Here is a 19048-nt window from a genome sequence, read left to right as displayed (position 1 = left end):
AACACCTCCTGTTGCTACTAGTAGTAATCCCCCAGGTGGTGGGAGTGCACCCAAAAACTTAGTTGGGTTTTCTTGGGGAACGCAGGTGGACCCTGGCCTAACCAGATCCCCTGCACAAGCAACTCTAGTCTGTGATGGTGGCATGGGGTTTGCCAACTTTACCATGAGCCCCAGTATTCTGGGCAGGTACAGACAAGAGCCCATGATCAATGGTCAGAAGGCTGTGGCCTATAAGGACACAGGGGCCAGTGTCACCATGGTGACCAAGAGGCTAGTGCCCCTAGAACAGCTTTTACCTGGGTTTAGCTACCAGGTGACCAATATAGATGGAATCAGGACAGACCATCCCATGGCAGTGGTAAATCTCAGCTGGGGAGTGGTCACTGGCCCAAAGAGAGTGGCAGTGTCCCCAAACTTGCCTGTAGATTGTCTACTGGGGAATGATCTGGAAATCTCAGCCTGGGCTGAGGTTGACCACAAGGCCCATTTGAAAATGGTAGGAATCCCTGAGAGAGTGGATGAGACCCTGAGGGCCTCACCTCCACCCCAGGAGAAAATAGAAAGAGTGAAGCCTGAAACTATGGATCACTCTACCCAAACAGAGAGCATAGGGGAAGAGGAACAGTCCTCCCCCCACCAGACTACAGGTAAGGGTCAAGTTTCTTCGGGAACTGATCCTGCCCCTTGTGAAGTAACTGCCCCAGAAGTGGACAGGCCTGGCCTGCCCACCTCTCTGATGGCAGGGGATCCTTCCAAGGTGGTACCCAGTCTGGAGCAGGTATCCTGCCCCTCTCTACCCTGCCTCAGTCAGCCCAGGGCTGCAGAGGTCAGGGAGGTCAGTGGACCCTTAATGGGCCCTTGTTCAGAGGAACCCACTCATCAGCAGATTAGGGACACCCAGCAGAGTAGTTTCAGCCAGGTGAATATTCCTCTACAAACTGAGGGATCCCCCTTACCCCTAGGTATAGGCACCCCTCAAATGGATGATGTTGAGCACAGGGAAACCTGGGGCATAGTGGCCCTAAACCTTCCAGTGCCCTCCACTATTCCAGCCAAAGAGATCCGACCCCCAGCTGTAGGCAGCCAGAGGTTGACCCTTAGGGCCAGATATGACACAGTCATGGGCGGAAAGGCTTCCATAGTGGCCAGTGATCTGAGGAGGTTGAGACCAACCCAATTAGGGCCTCCCTTCCAGACTCAGACACCCCACCAGCCCACCTCTGACCCAAAAACCAATACAGGTATTTTCCCTAGACTTTGGAGAAACTCTAGAACCCCTTGGGGTAAGATTTCCCAAGTGGACCATGAGACAGGGAGCAACCATGCTAGTGCAGGTTCTTCCTTATATGGCCACTCAGGAAATAAAGTCTTATCTGGACAAGGTTAGCCTTATCTCCTTTCGTTTGGGGGGGAGGTTATGTAGGAGAGTGGAATCTGACTAATGGTTGCCCCCAACTTTTTGCCTGGTATTTGAGTGGTTTTTGACTAGTCTGGCTGGGATCCTGCTATCCAGGACCCCAGCCTATCTGCTGTCTCCCTAAAACTGTTGTGAGTACTCTAGGTACAAGCCTAATTGGATGCTGGGCATACCCTACCAGTCCCTTGTAGATGGTACCCTAGGTACCCAGGGCATGGGTCCCCCAGTAGGCCTACCAGGGCTGCAGCACTTATTGTGCCACCCTGGGACAGCCATACAAACTGACACCACCAGACCACTACTGTAGTCTGGGTAAGGTGGTGCTAGCACCCCTTACAGGGATGTAGGTACCCTATATCCCACACCATTATAACACATATACTCTCATAGGTCACCCCTATGGCAGGCCCTGGTAATCCTACAGGGCTGGGTGCTGAGGTATGTGTGAGGGGGGACCTCTACGTGAGTAGGGCCTTTCTGCAACCTTCGTAAGATCGTTACTGGGTTGTTTGTAGTGTAGCCATACCATATACTCTTAACCGCATTATAAGTGAATCGCGTCATCGCAATAACTTGAGAATGGCTACACAGAACCATATCGTGTTTGGTGTCAAACATGAAGGAATCATACCCCCAGTCCAGCCATGGGCATGAGGGTACGATTCCCCCTTGCTAGAAGGGCGATATGGGAAAAGCGGTAGAATTTAGACACCAATTTAAAAGTGCACATGTACCACAAAATGGCTACTGTCCGCCACCTACACGACTCTGGCTGGCTGTTGCTGGGGAAAACCCCAGCCTCGCCATCTGGACAATAGGGCTCCTGTGGCAGGGAGGTGCCAGCCCCTCCCCAGACAGGATATGTGGATTGGAACAGGGTGGGTGCACCAAATGTCCTTTCAGAGTTGCACGTAGGCAGCTGCAGAGCTCCAATTCTGCATACACCGCCTGGAACCGGTTCAGGGGCATCCTGCCCCTCGCCCAGGCGGGAAACACACAAAGGGGAGTGGGTGTAGCCACCCTTTCCCGCCTCTACTCTGATTGGTAGGCTCTGGTTGGGACCATCCCCTAATCTTGGGGATATATGTGAATAACTTGGCCCCAGAGCCTCAGATTAATCCAGAACTTTACAGAACTGACCTTCGATGAGCTGCTGCCCAGCTGACTGAAGAAATCTCCCTTGGGATAAAGGAGTTATCCCCCTGCTTGGCAGGCACCTGAAAGACTGCAAGATACCCAGTTGGAACTTCGCTGCTCTCACGAACTTCGACGTCTTCCAGCAACCTTGAGGTGGGTCTCCAGAGCATCCCAGAGTCCTGTGAGCGTGCCCAGCAAGTCTGAGCACCGTGGACCACGTGGGTGCCGAGATCCCTGCATACCCCGAGACACCGGCCACCTCTTGCATAGCACATGACCCCGACCAATGGGGAAGTTATGCTTTGGCCCATTTCTGAGCCAACCTTCAAGCAGCATCCGTGCCATATCTCAGCTCCCTAGCCTGCTCCGGTGGCCCGTGGGAGCCCTTTTACACACTCCATTTTGCTGCCTTCCGCGGTCCCTTGTCTCTCGACTTGTGGGCCCTGGCGGAAGACAATCTTCACATCCAAGAGTTCCCCTGGTTGCTACAGGCCTGCTCTGCGCTCTCTCCAAAGGAGAGCACCCTCAGACCTCGTGGGTCTGCACCAGCAGCTGCTTTGTTCATCTGGCGTGGGTTGCGGTTGCCAAGGCTTAGTGGATCCAATTGGGACACTAACACCGCAGCGACCCTCATCCGACGTGGGACAGTTGCCCTCCAGAAGCTGGCCTTCCGTGAAGCCTCCCGGAGCCCGTGACTGCAGAGCCAAGCTGCATCTTCCTCACCTGAAGCACCCGACATCGAAGGGCTCCTTGCTTTGAGCCCCCTGGTCACTGTGCCGTGACCCAGACTCTGTCCCCTCTGCTTTCAGGTTCTTCTCTACGTTTTCTACATCTTAGATCTTCACGACTTCATCGACGCTTTCATCTGGCAGCAATTTGGACTACTTTTCCATTGAAAATCAGCCCGCGACCCGACACCAGAATCGACCTATGCACCCGGCTTCCCTGGGGCAGGTAACAGTGGTACTTCGGTACTCCCGTGGTGGTGGGCTCTCCAAAGCCTTAAGTCTCAAGCCTTAACTTTGTACTACTGCTAGAAGTGTCTTTAATCTTTAAATATTCAACCGCGACATTCTCCATAGGCTAACATTGCGATCCCGATAGCAGCTCTTTGCACTGCACGCGTCCCCCGTGGGTCCCCTTCCTCATAACTGTGCGTGGATTCTGAAGGGGCAAGCGATCCTGAATGCCCTAGGCATTGCCTGTAGAATTGTCGTGGTTCTTATACCACTATTTTAGAATATGGTTTGGTCCCCCCCTGGGGCCCATTGATTTCTGTGCTATTTATTGTGTTTATAAATGCTTGTTTGAAGTGTAACTGTGCCACTAGTCACATAAAGTGACTGCGGGATTCTGTCTAGAATAAATACATATATTTTATATATATACCTGTGTGGACTACTCTTTCATTTGGTTATTCAAGAGGTTATTATGGTAAAACAATAAGCTTAACACTCCTTCAAGACTTAGCCTGAAGGCTGCTCTCCACAGCTACCACTAGGATAGCTTTCTTTAAAGGTTGTTTTAAACCTATCATCAATAAGAGTCGAATTGGACTGGTGCAAGGTGTTCCTATAACTAGGAACAGCATATGCCAGGTCAACTTCTCACATTGGTGTGCAGCGGTTGGATTCAAGCTTGCCATTGTTTTACCAGATAACAAATTGAATTTCTAAAGTGAAAGCCACTTGGTACCAAAGGTACATATAAATTCAAGCTAGAATACAATAAGTTCTACTGAACTTAGAGTTTTGTGTAGAGGGTTTAGCACACCTTGACTACAACTCAAGAGAGGGTTCAGTAGGCCACACTTAGTGTAGGTAGATACACCACTATCACTACACTAGAAAATGTCTTTAGGTTCAGGTGCCCATAAGGCTCTGGAAGGACCCCAAAGAGTCCCAGTCGACAAGTATGATCATCTTTCCTTTGCTGAGCTCAGGGAGATGTGCACCCTTAGGAAACTTAAGACAAACAAAGGTGCCAACACCCAACGCCTCAGGGAAATCCTGCTCATAGCAGACTTTATGGAGACCATAGGGTCTGGTGGGGTAGACAGGTTGGGTGGGCGTCCATCAGAAGAGGACCCTCCAGTAGGGGACTCTGATGAGGACCAGGAAGAGGATGAAAGTCCTGACCTGGAAGAAACAAACCGCTCACAACATGGAGGGGATGGCCCAAGAGTTACTACCTCCATCCCTAAAGGGAGAGTGGTGGATCCAAGAAGGAACAGATCCCCCTCAGTGGGATCCAACCATTCTGGGAGATCCAAAGGGTCCTCTGCCTCTTCTCAGAGAAGAGAATCCTCTCATGAGAGGAAATGCAGACTGATCAAATTTGAGCAGGCTAAGCTTCAGCTTAAAAGAGAACAGTCAGCATTGGACAGGGAAGCCCTGGAGCTTCAGAAAGGTTCAATGAAGTGGGGTCTAGAGACCCCTGGTGGCAGTAAGGAAACCCCTAGAGTTAGAGAGAAAGTCCCTGACAATAGGAACCTCCACAAGATTGTGCCCCCCTATCAGAATGGGGATGACATCCACAAATGGATATCTGCTCTTGAGAGGGCCTGTAGAGTACAGAGGGTCCCAGTAGAGCAGTGGGCAGCAATCCTGTGGCTCTCCTTTTCAGATAAAGGTAGAGACAAGCTCCTCTCTGTAAGAGAAGAGGATGCAGATGATTACTATATCTTGAAAGCTGCTTTAATAGATGGGTTTGGCTTAACCACTGATCAATATAGGTTAAAGTTCAGAGATACCCAGAAAGCACAAAATCAAGATTGGGTAGACTTGGTGGATTGTGCAACCAAGGCACTGGAAGGTTGGTTAAATGGCAGTAAAGTTAATGATTATCAAGGATTGTATAATCTCATAATGAGGGAGCAGATTCTTAATAATTGTCAGAACCAACCTTTACACCAGCACCTGGTGGACTGTGATCTGACCTCTCCCCAAGAATTGGGAAAGAAGGCAGACAAATGGGTCAGAACCAGGATTAGGCCTAAGAACCAAGTTGGTGACCAGAAGAAGGATTCCACTAAGCCCAAAGAGAAAGGAGGGGATAATAAAACAGAAAAGTCCCCTGAAGAGCCACAAAAACCCAGTGCTGGGGGTGGGTCCCAAAATCCTTCCTCTTCAAAAAAGAAACCATATTGCCATGTGTGTCAGAAGCCTGGCCACTGGAAAACTGACTCCAGTTGTCCAAAGAATGGCAATAAAGAAAATATTCCTCCAAGTACAGCTCCAACACCTCCTGTTGCTACTAGTAGTAATCCCCCAGGTGGTGGGAGTGCACCCAAAAACTTAGTTGGGTTTTCTTGGGGAACGCAGGTGGACCCTGGCCTAACCAGATCCCCTGCACAAGCAACTCTAGTGTGTGATGGTGGCATGGGGTTTGCCAACTTTACCATGAGCCCCAGTATTCTGGGCAGGTACAGACAAGAGCCCATGATCAATGGTCAGAAGGCTGTGGCCTATAAGGACACAGGGGCCAGTGTCACCATGGTGACCAAGAGGCTAGTGCCCCTAGAACAGCTTTTACCTGGGTTTAGCTACCAGGTGACCAATATAGATGGAATCAGGACAGACCATCCCATGGCAGTGGTAAATCTCAGCTGGGCAGGGGTCACTGGCCCAAAGAGAGTGGCAGTGTCCCCAAACTTGCCTGTAGATTGTCTACTGGGGAATGATCTGGAAATCTCAGCCTGGGCTGAGGTTGACCACAAGGCCCATTTGAAAATGGTAGGAATCCCTGAGAGAGTGGATGAGACCCTGAGGGCCTCACCTCCACCCCAGGAGAAAATAGAAAGAGTGAAGCCTGAAACTATGGATCACTCTACCCAAACAGAGAGCATAGGGGAAGAGGAACAGTCCTCCCCCCACCAGACTACAGGTAAGGGTCAAGTTTCTCAGGGAACTGATCCTGCCCCTTGTGAAGTAACTGCCCCAGAAGTGGACAGGCCTGGCCTGCCCACCTCTCTGATGGCAGGGGATCCTTCCAAGGTGGTACCCAGTCTGGAGCAGGTATCCTGCCCCTCTCTACACTGCCTCAGTCAGCCCAGGGCTGCAGAGGTCAGGGAGGTCAGTGGACCCTTAATGGGCCCCTGTCCAGAGGAACCCCCTCATCAGCAGATTAGGGACACCCAGCAGAGTAGTTTCAACCAGGTGAATATTCCTCTACAAACTGAGGGATCCCCCTTACCCCTAGGTATAGGCACCCCTCAAATGGATGATGTTGAGCACAGGGAAACCTGGGGCATAGTGGCCCCAAACCTTCCAGTGCCCTCCACTATTCCAGCCAAAGGGATCCGACCCCCAGCTGTAGGCAGCCAGAGGTTGACCCTTAGGGCCAGATATGACACAGTCATGGGCGGAAAGGCTTCCATAGTGGCCAGTGATCTGAGGAGGTTGAGACCAACCCAAGTAGGGCCTCACTTCCAGACTCAGACACCCCACCAGCCCACCTCTGACCCAAAAACCAATACAGGTAATTTCCCTAGACTTTGGAGAAACTCTAGAACCCCTTGAGGTAAGATTTCCCAAGTGGACCATGAGACAGGGAGCAACCATGCTGGTGCAGGTTTTTCCTTATATGGCCACTCAGGAAATAAAGGCTTATCTGGACAAGGTTAGCCTTATCTCCTTTCGTTTGGGGGGGGGGGGGGGGGTTATGTAGGAGAGTGGAATCTGACTAATGGTTGCCCCCAACATTTTGCCTGGTTTTTGAGTGGTTTTTGACTAGTCTGGCTGGGATCCTGCTATCCAGGACCCCAGCCTATCTGCTTTCTCCCTAAAACTGTTGTGAGTACTCTAGGTACAAGCCTAATTGGATGCTGGGCATACCCTACCAGTCCCTTGTAGATGGTACCCTAGGTACCCAGGGCATTGGTCCCCCAGTAGGCCTACCAGGGCTGCAGCACTTATTGTGCCACCCTGGGACAGCCATACAAACTGACACCACCAGACCACTACTGTAGACTGGGTAAGGTGGTGCTAGCACCCCTTACAGGGATGTAGGTACCCAATATCCCACACCATTACAACACATATACTCTCATAGGTCACCCCTATGGCAGGCCCTGGTAATCCTACAGGGCTGGGTGCTGAGGTATGTGTGAGGGGGGACCTCTACGTGAGTAGGGCCTCTCTGCAACCTTCGTAAGATCGTTACTGGGTTGTTTGTAGTGTAGCCATACCATATACTCTTAACCGCATTATAAGTGAATCGCGTCATCGCAATAACTTGAGAATGGCTACACAGAACCATATCGTGTTTGGTGTCAAACATGAAGGAATCATACCCCCAGTCCAGCCATGGGCATGAGGGTACGATTCCCCCTTGCTAGAAGGGCGATATGGGAAAAGCGGTAGAATTTAGACACCAATTTAAAAGTGCACATGTACCACAAAATGGCTACTGTCCGCCACCTACACGACTCTGGCTGGCTGTTGCTGGGGAAAACCCCAGCCTCGCCATCTGGACAATAGGGCTCCTGTGGCAGGGAGGTGCCAGCCCCTCCCCAGACAGGATATGTGGATTGGAACAGGGTGGGTGCACCAAATGTCCTTTCAGAGTTGCACGTAGGCAGCTGCAGAGCCCCAATTCTGCATACACCGCCTGGAACCGGTTCAGGGGCATCCTGCCCCTCGCCCAGGCGGGAAACACACAAAGGGGAGTGGGTGTAGCCACCCTTTCCCGCCTCTACTCTGATTGGTATGCTCTGGTTGGGACCATCCCCTAATCTTGGGGATATATGTGAATAACTTGGCCCCAGAGCCTCAGATTAATCCAGAACTTGACAGAACTGACCTTCGACGAGCTGCTGCCCAGCTGACTGAAGAAATCTCCCTTGGGATAAAGGAGTTATCCCCCTGCTTGGCAGGCACCTGAAAGACTGCAAGATACCCGGTTGGAACTTCGCTGCTCTCATGAACTTCGACGTCTTCCAGCAACCTTGAGGTGGGTCTCTAGAGCATCCCAGAGTCCTGTGAGCGTGCCCAGCAAGTCTGAGCACCGTGGACCACGTGGGTGCCGAGATCCCTGCATACCCGGAGACACCGGCCACCTCTTGCATACCACACGACCCCGACCAGTGGGGAAATTGTGCTTTGGCCGTTTTGTGAGCCAACCTTCAAGCAGCATCCGTGCCAAATCTCAGCTCCCTAGCTCGCTCTGGTGGCCCGTGGGAGCCCTTTTACGCACTCCATTTTGCTGCCTTCCACGGTCCCTTGTCTCTCAACTTGTGGGCCCTGGCGGAAGACAATCTTCATATCCAAGAGTTCCCCTGGTTGCTCCAGGCCTGCTCTGCGCTCTCTTCAAAGGAGAGCACCCTCAGACCTCGTGGGTCTGCACCAGCAGCTGCTTTGTTCATCTTGCGTGGGTTGCGGTTGCCAAGGCTTAGTGGATCCAATCGGGACACTAACACCGCAGCGACCCTCATCCAACGTGGGACAGTCGCTCTCCAGAAGCTGGCCTTCCTTGAAGCCTCCCGGAGCCCGTGACTGCAGAGCCAAGCTGCATCTTCCTCACCTGAAGCACCCGACATCGAAGGGCTCCTTGCTTTGAGCCCCCTGGTCACTGTGCCGTGACCCAGACTCTGTCACCTCTGCTTTCAGGTTCTTCTCTACGTTTTCTACATCTTAGATCTTCACGACTTCATCGACGCTTTCAGCTAGCAGCAGTTTGGACTACTTTTCCATTGAAAATCAGCCCGCGACCCGACACCAGAATCGACCTATGCACCCGGCTTCCCTGGGGCAGGTAACAGTGGTACTTCGGTACTCCCGTGGTGGTGGGCTCTCCAAAGCCTTAAGTCTCAAGCCTTAACTTTGTACTACTGCTAGAAGTGTCTTTAATCTTTATATATTCAACCGCGACATTCTCCATAGGCTAACATTGCGATCCCGATAGCAGCTCTTTGCACTGCACGCGTCCCCCGTGGGTCCCCTTCCTCATAACTGTGGGTGGATTCTGAAGGGGCAAGCGATCCTGAATGCCCTAGGCATTGCCTGAAGAATTGTCGTGGTTCTTATACCACTATTTTAGTATATGGTTTGGTCCCCCCCTGGGGCCCATTGATTTCTGTGCTATTTATTGTGTTTATAAATGCTTGTTTGAAGTGTAACTTTGCCACTAGTCACATAAAGTGACTGTGGGATTCTGTCTAGAATAAATACATATATTTTATATATATACCTGTGTGGACTACTCTTTCATTTGGTTATTCAAGAGGTTATTATGGTAAAACAATAAGCTTAACACTCCTTCAAGACTTAGCCTGAAGGCTGCTCTCCACAGCTACCACTAGGATAGCTTTCTTTAAAGGTTGTCTTAAACCTATCATCAATAAGAGTCGAATTGGACTGGTGCAAGGTGTTCCTATAACTAGGAACAGCATATGCCAGGTCAACTTCTCACACATGGGTACCCCCCAAGTGCAGTCCCCCACCCTCCCACCACCCCAGGGGCCCACAACAGGCCCCCAAAGCGATTCCCGCATGCCTTTCCATGGTGGAGTCTGCGCCATGAAAAGGCATAACACCACCCATATCAGAATATGGATGGCGGTGCCTGCAAGGCACCGCCACCATATTATAGGCCTTTTCTGCCCAGCAGGCAGTAATGACGATTGCCTTCTGGCGGAAAAGCGGCGGACGGTCTTTCCGTCCGCTGCGGTAACCCTGCCATACTAATGTGGCGGGGGGTAAAAGGCCGTCCGGCGGGGTGTGTTGGCGGGCGGATCGCCACCACCGGTTGGGCGGTGGCAATCCGCCCGCCATGCTAATGGGCCTCTATTTGTTTTAAAGTAAATATACATTTATATATTACATTTTATATATGTACATTTAATTTTTTTTAAATTAAATGTATTTATTATATTTGTTTAAATGTACATTACATCTAAAAAATAATAATTCAGTTAATTTTATTATTTAATTTATTAAACATTATTTTTATATATATAAAAAAATCGATATTTTGTGCATAGATATTTTTTACATCTATATTTCTTTTCAATATTTTTGTATTTTACATTTTAAAGATAGGATGTCGATATTGTGGATGTCGATATTTGTGTGTCGATATTTGTGTATGGGGATATTTTTGTAGTTGATATTATGTCAGTGATCCCTCTCCAAAAATTTGGTTTGATAGAGAGCGGGCCTACGCCCTGGAGTCAGGGAGGCACTTATTCAGACTAAGGATCCATACAATAAGTTACAAACCAGTGTGTAATGCAGTATGGTTTTTGCTTTGTAGGTTACCACTTGGTATTTAAAATTACGCATGGGGTGCAGGGGAACAAGTGTCGACATGTTTCTGCCGGATGGGTCAAAAGAGGCCATGGCATTCATCAAGACAAGCGTTGGATCCTCTGCAAGTACATAGCCTATGTATACATTACTGAAGTAATGACATAATACTTGCAACCAGCTTTTGTTCTTAGGTTCTCTGGTTACCTGTAAGAGAATAATATAATATGTTTGTCGTATATCAATATTCATATAGACTGATAAACCGGGACACAAAAGCAGCGAAACTCATTTCATAAAACAGCATATGGTATAATTGTGACAGTGCAATTGTGTATCACACCCATTCAGTACTGTGCAGTGTCATGTTGTGAGATATTACTCACACCACTCTTACTCTAACTGAGGCTCATCTAAACTCCATGGAGGACGGCCCCAGGAACCCCTGTAGTCACTCTCTTTGTAGCGAAAAGAAAGGATTGTCACTCCATAGTAGTAATCTTCACTGGTACAAGTTGCTTCACCCCTTGTTACACACTTACCACACCAAGGTGCGTTCCTCGCAGTCCACCTACTGTTACTGGGTCTTTCTCTGGTGATAGCAAGATTCTCTACGCGTTTCTTCCTTAATATCTCAATCAGATCGCACCTTTTCAGAATCCTTCATACCATGTTGTGTGCTAGCGGCAGCTGCGTTTCAATTGGTGCATTGATTGTAAATACGTGTCAACAGCTGTTCATCCTGCAGCGCACCTCAAAGTTGTCACTGGTGGGCTCTAAAGCGGGTTTTGTGTGTTTAATGGGCAGCAGCTGCGCTGAGAGCATTTCCCAGGTGGGCGAGGTAGGGTTAATATAAGCATGCCCAAAATAGGGGTATGCGGCGCGAAGGAAAGCACGTTGACCAAATCACCCGTGCGTGCTCAGAGCATGTTAGAGATGCTCTGGGACTAGTAGTTTGTGCACGTGCTATCAATTAACGCAGCGTGCTCCATAGGAAGAAAAGTGCGTTGCACGAATCACCCGCGCATGGTGGTCTCCCTAAATATCAATAGGATATATTGATGTGTTTCCCACTGATCTCAGGAAAAATTGAGGCAGAAGCCTAATCAACTGAAAAACAAAGCATTTACTATATAACAATCAATAACAAGAATATGCTTAAAAAGGTCCCTTCCCTTTTTTGTTTTAGGACAAATAGCAACTCTGAGTAATATCAGTAAACTAATAAAGACTGGTCAGAAATATTTTTTTCCAATTTATTTTTATTTTAGGCCCTCCAGCAGCCATTGGCTGCAACAACTTCATTCCACAGGCAACATCATGATGACACCACTACGAATTCTATGTCAGGACAGGAGGCTCCGATTATGCTTTCTCATTTCTTTATTAGAAATGCCCAGCAGCCAATCAGAACCGTTTGTGAAACGAAAAAACTACAGTACCCATGAGCACCAGGGTACCACGTGACCAACCATAGAGTCTCTCATATAAAAGATACAATAGGAGAAAGTACGTCCTCTTTCTTTGCTGCTCCGCAGCCAGTTAAGTGCCTTTTCATATTACTCTTGATACTTTGTTGCATTATTCTCTGTGTGATACCGCTTTGACGCGCTCGCTTGCTAGTCATTATTAATTGCTTGGATACTTTGTTGCGCGCTGTCTCACGCGGTTTATTGGTCTCCGCTTGTCGCGCGGTGCACATTTAGGGAGCGTGGTCTCACCTCCCCAGGTCGAGACGCTCGTTCGAGCGTCGGTGTCCTTGTTTTGGTGGAGTGGGAGTTAGGGGGCTGAGAAGCTCGCGCTAGCGCGCGTGCTTCTCTGTTTCAACTTAATCTGAGGCGGCCGTTACCGCGCATGCGCGGCGGCCATTTTGCTTGTTTACATTCGTGTTTTCACACGGACCTTGACAGAATCGGTTGTTCTTCACACCGCTGCCCACTGCCTCAGTTTATCTTCAGCCCCATCTACGCCCTTTGCTGTTTTAAGGCTTGGGGCTGTACAATAACGCATAGGCACTGCCTAGAGTGACTGTCAGCAAGCCCTCCCTCCACAATTAATTTATTTATTTATTTTTTGGTCAGGTTTTTTCTGTCCTTATCAGTGGCTTGCTGTGGGGTTTTTTCACTCCCCCTGAATTGTGCCTTTGGCATAGTAATATATATTGACATTGGAGTGTCATTTTGTGGGCATTAATTTCACTTTACTGTGAAAAAAGGTAAAATGGAGGAGTATTTTGATGAAGATGATTACTCCTTTGAGGATGAGAGCTCTAGTTTCCTAGAGCAGGATTTAGTAGAGGCTTTGGACCAAGGAGTTCAGCACTCCGTTAATAAAGCCCTGGTCCACGCTATTAATCCTCTGAAGCGTCATTTGACGCAATATGCCAAGCAACAGGGTTGGTTGCCTTCTTCTTCTCGTTCTTCTAAGTCCCCAGTAAATCCGCATAGGTCGGATTTCAAACGTTTGGCTAAATCTCTAGCCTCCGAAAAGGCTTCCTCCATTCCATCGGTAGGCGCTTCTACCTCTGCGGGCTGCCTGACTGACACTGAAGGTCCTCCTTCTTCCTCTTCTGACCAGGATGTTCCTCCACCACGCAAGAAGGCTCGCAAGGAGCACTACGTGGACGCTCCTACTCACCCTCAGGTCCTAACCTTTGAACCATCGGAGCTTTATCACCCCCATTCGTCTTCATGGCTTCCTTCTCCTGCGGTAGCGGAATATGTCCAGGCGCACATCAGACAACCCTTTGAAAAAGATGTTAGGGCTCGCCTCCGCTCCGAGTGCCCTCGCCCGGATCTTGCTGATCATCTGGCAGACACTCCTGAAATTGACCCCACAATGCTTTCCTATTTGAAAAAATTTGCAAAGGATCCAAAGAAGGGTCTAGACAGATCCTGGCGTTCCTGTCAGGATAAAATGCTGGATTTATTGGGACCCCTCACCAAGATTCTTGATCTTGGCTTTCAGGCCAAGGAAGCTGCCTCCCTTGTGGATCCGGATGACCTCATAGAATGGGCTCAGAGGGCTATTTGCCAGTTGGGCAATGCAAATTGTGCAATTTCGAGTGAGCGCCGCCGCTCTATTCTTCTAAAAATTGATCCCAAATTGGCGGAACTCTCTACTTCCGAATCTGGTCCGGTTGCACAAGGTCTTTTATTCGGCCAACCGTTTCTTAAGGAACTCACTAAGTTTGTTGCAACCTTCAGCGGTTTGGATAAAGCTCAAGCTTCCATCAAGCGTGCACTTCGTCCGGTTTTTGCCAGGGCCGGACGAAATAGGGGACGTTCGTTCGGCCGTGGTTCCCATAACCCCTCCCAGAGGGGTTATCAGTCCCACAGAGGTGGTGGTCAGGACTCCGGCTACAACTCCCGCTCAAACTTCTATCCTTCCCGCAAAGGGAGAGGTCAATTCCGGAAAGGCCGTTCCGGTGGCAACCAAGGTGCCTATCAAGACTCTAACACCTCAGGTGAGTTTGATTCCTTTTTCCGAGGTGGTTCTGGGGGGCAGAATACGTTTTTTTCTCCAGAACTGGCGTCAAATCTCCAACGATGCTTGGGTTCTGCAAACTGTTCAAGGTTTCAAAATAGAATTCTATCAGACCCAACATCAATCCCTCCCCCCAACTCCTCTACATTTTTCTCTTCAAGATCAAAAGTTTATCTCGGCAGAGATAGAATCCCTTCTCGCCAAAGGGGCAATTATTTCAACTGTTCCCCACCCACAAGGGTTCCTCAGCAATGTTTTCTTGGTTCAGAAAAAAGGGGGTGGCAATCGTCTGGTCCTCAACTTGAAGGATTTCAACGGAAGTGTCGTTTACAGACACTTCAAAATGGAAGGGATCCATCTTTTGCGCGATCTTCTTCGCGAGGGGGACTGGATGGTTCGGCTCGACCTCAAGGATGCGTATCTTTCGATTCCCATTTACGAGCCTCATCGTCGTTTTCTTCAATTCAGTTGGCAGGGGATTTGGTACGAATACACGGTTCTCCCTTTCGGCCTCTCGTCAGCACCCTGGTGCTTCACGAAACTTCTGAGGCCCGTAGTGGAATGTCTACGTGCTCGGGGTGTCCGCCTAATAATATATCTCGACGACATTCTTCTCATGGCGGACAATCCCCTCACAGTATTAACACACCTGGAATGGTCTATCGACCTTTTACAATCCCTGGGTTTTCTAGTCAATCCGCAGAAGTCTATCTTGAACCCTACTCAGGTAATCGAGTTTCTGGGTTTCCAAGTGAATTCCCTATCCTGTCAACTTTTACTCCCACACCAAAAGATTCGATACATCAAGAGGGAATTGAGGTCTGTTCTTTCCAGACAGACTGTGTCGTTGAGATCGTTAGCACGTGTTGTCGGTCTATTGGCGTCCTCCATTCAGGCGATATTCCCAGGTCCTCTGCACTACAGAGCACTTCAGAGGTTGAAGATTCGTCATCTCCAAAAAGGTCTTCGTTATTCAGATCTGATTCCTCTTTCCGAGGATGCGAAGAGCGAGATGCAATGGTGGTTAGACCACATGGAGGCCTGGAATGGACGAGCCCTGTTCGGCTCCGCTCCGGATCTGGTGATAGAATCCGATGCCAGTCTTTGGGGTTGGGGAGCCCGGTGCGGTCCCATCTCCACCGGGGGTCGCTGGTCCCCCCAGGAACTGTCTCTTCACATCAATTGCCTAGAGCTTCTAGCGGGTTCCTTTGCGATTCGGTGCTTCTCCCCTCTTCAGACCAATTGTTGTATCCTTCTCCGCATGGACAACGTTTCAGCGGTCCGGTATGTCAACAAGTTGGGGGGAACACGATCCAAAATTTTGGCGGAGATCGCCAAGGATTTTTGGCACTTCTGTCTTCAACACAAGATCACAGTTATTGCCGAATATCTTCCCGGTTGCCGCAATCAGATTGCGGACTGGAACTCTCGCCATCTTCGCGACTTCAGCGATTGGCGCCTTCACCCGCGCATTTTTCGCATTCTTCGTCGGACTTGGGGTCAATGTCACCTAGATCTGTTTGCGTCTCGCCTAAATACTCAACTCCCTCTGTTCTTCAGCTGGAGGCCGGATCCGAAAGCCCTGGCCACGGATGCCTTTCTTCAGACTTGGCCGTCCACTCTGTGTTACGCCTTTCCCCCGTTCATGATGATTCCCAGGGTTCTGGCCTACTCGAAACGTTTTCAAACAGAGCTAATTCTCATTGCTCCGCTGTGGAGAGCTCAAGCATGGTTCCCAGTTCTTCTGGAGATGTGTTGTGCGGTCCCGTTCCTTCTCCCCCAGAAGTGGAATCTGTTGTTGGATCCCCTAGGCGATCCGCATCCCCTTGTTCTATCCGGCAATCTCCTTCTGCTGGCGTGCCGAGTTTCGGGGATCGCTGGTCGCTCCCAGGCCTTTCATGCGACGCTTCCAAATTCATCAGTGACGCCTGGTCTCCCAGTACTCACAAACGATATAGAGCCTCATGGAAACGTTGGTGTGACTGGTGTGTTCAGCGGGAAGTTGATCCCGCTTCAGCGGATGTGGCTCTGATTATTAATTTTCTAGCTTCTCTCGCTTCCTCTGGTTTGGCTTATCGTACGGTCAACAACTTCCGTTCCGCCATCTCTGCAGCTCACGTTCCCATCAATGGTAAACCGGCGGGTGAACATCCCTTAATTTCCAAATTGCTTAAGGGCATTCGTTTGGCGAATCCTCCGTGCCCTAAATATGTCTCGCTTTGGGATGTCTCCATTGTTTTGAGATTTTTGGAGGCTTGGCCTTCTAATTCATTACTTTCTCGCAAGCAGCTCTCTGCTAAATTGACCATGCTGTTATGTCTCGTTTCTTGCAAACGAGTTTCTGATGTGCGTGCGTTAGACTTAGCAGGTTGCAGATTTACACCTGAGGGTGTCACTTTTCTAATTTCTAAACGCACCAAGACTGCTACCTCTTCGGTTACCTATCCTTCTTTTCCTCATCACCCCAACCTTTGCGTTGTTCAATGTGTCAAGGATTACGAGGTATGTACTGCCCCTTTACGTTCTGATACACAGGGTCAACTACTTATTGCCTTGCAGAAACCTTTTCGTCCTGTTACTCCTGCTACTTTAGCTCGCTGGGTTAGATGGCTCTTGTCTGAGGCTGGAATTGATGTTTCCATTTTTGGTGCTCATTCGGCTCGCGGGGCCATGGCCTCTAAAGCGTTCTCGATCGGTGTTTCATTACTGGACATCATGAAAACCGCAGATTGGTCTTCTGATTCTATGTTCAAGACTTTTTATTACAAGCCTATCGAACATATTGCTTCTGTAGTGGTGGATCAGCTTTGAACAAGCATAATCGGAGCCTCCTGTCCTGACATAGAATTAAAAATTTGCAAACATTCGTGACAAGAATTTTCAATTCTATTAAGGACAAGGAGGCGAGGATTACCCCACCCAAAGTCATGATTGATTCTCATGTTTCTCATTGTCACAGTTGCATTTGATTTATGCCAATGCATTGATTTTCTCTCTTTTTACCCTTCCCTTTTCTTGCCTTCACTCTCTTTATCGGATGAGTATTACGGCTGTACTTTCTTTTCAGGTTCTGACCCGAAATAGTGACTCTGCTGTTTATCCTGCTTACTCCGCTTGGATGGTCTGCTGCCTCCTCTGTTCGGCGTTTGCTGTGTTTCTAGCGTCAGGATGATCACCGGCTGTGGCTGATGGACTCTGTTTCCTGGCATTCTTCGTTTTCCATTGGACTTCATGTTTTTCTGTGAACTGTTCCTCACCAAAGAAAGAGGACGTACTTTCTCCTATTGTATCTTTTATATGAGAGACTCTATGGTTGGTCACGTGGTACCCTGGTGCTCATGGGTACTGTAGTTTTTTCGTTTCACAAACGGTTCTGATTGGCTGCTGGGCATTTCTAATAAAGAAATGAGAAAGCATAATCCTCGCCTCCTTGTCCTTAATAGAATTGAAAATTCTTGTCACGAATGTTTGCAAATTTTTAAGTGCGCAGCATTAATAGGAAGAGCGTCCATAGAACTACAACTCCCAGAGCATCTCTAGTGCGCACTGAGCATGCGCGGGTGATTTGGTCAATGTGCTTTTCCTTACCTTTCAGGTTGACGATGCTCACCTCCTTGTCTCCTGGACACTTTCCCAATCCTTCCATAGCTGCCTTCTTGGTGACAAGACTGCACGATATAAATGCATTTATCATATTATTATATAGTATGGGGCCCGTGCTGTTTCATTGTGGAAGAAATGAGGGCTGTATGCTGAGTTGCATTCTATTGTGTGACTGTGTATGTGTCTTGTTTTAACCTCAGGTACTTCATTGGCTAGCGTGAACTGTATGATGTTGTTAGTTTAATTTTAATTACAATAAATTAAATGAAAGTTTTTTTTAAAACCCTCTGAATGCAATCTTTTCACTTCAGGGAATAGGGAGGCAAAAGGATTGCAAGTTCCCCTACAGTCATACTTTACCCCCACAATTAACGGGTGCCCAGGGCGACCCACTGCAGAGGGAAACACCAGAAATAAGAAATAACATCGCCCTTTCAGTGGGAGGAATGGGCAAAAAAAGATGTGGAAGCTAAAGAAAAATGGTTGAAACTGCTGGCAGAATGCCCTCTATCTGCTGATACAGCAGTAGCAATGTCGGGCATTGAGCCTGACCAAGAGTTTTTGACAAACCCTTTGGGTGGGCCACTGAATAGACGATCGACATTACACGTTTCAATGTAATTCCATCTCTGGCCAAACAATCTAAAGAAAAAAAGGGTCTCTCAGTAACTGTTGATATGCATTATACGCCAACTGAATCAGCAGCAAGGTTGGATCAGCCCCAACCGGAAACATAAAAAGTAATCAGACCTCCCCCCCCAGCAAAAGACACAAATTTTAACAGGACCTCCCCCCCCCCCCCCACCCCCCCCAGAAAAAGTTACTTGGTCCTCAGAGAAGTCACCTAATCAACCAGCAGCTGGTCAATGTTGATCAAAGTGCAGCCCACTCTCTACCAGAAATGGCATCCATATTAGCACTGGAAGCCACACCACAATTATAAGAAAGGAGCCTGGCAGAAGCCATTGCAAACCAGCCCGTAGTGGACCCCTGGGTCTCCTTCCCTGACTTGGTCGACCCAGAGCAATAATGCATGACTTGTATAACTCCCCAACTACAAAAAGACTGAGCAGAGGATACCTGAGAAGTCTTGCTAAATTCATTTTAATCATATGTAAATGCGCTAACGTATCAGTCAACTGAACTTGATTTGCAGGTA

Source organism: Triturus cristatus, chromosome 9 (assembly GCF_964204655.1).
Source record: "Triturus cristatus chromosome 9, aTriCri1.1, whole genome shotgun sequence".
Taxonomy (NCBI): Eukaryota; Metazoa; Chordata; class Amphibia; order Caudata; family Salamandridae; genus Triturus; species Triturus cristatus.
Note: the sequence above shows the minus strand (reverse complement) of the source record.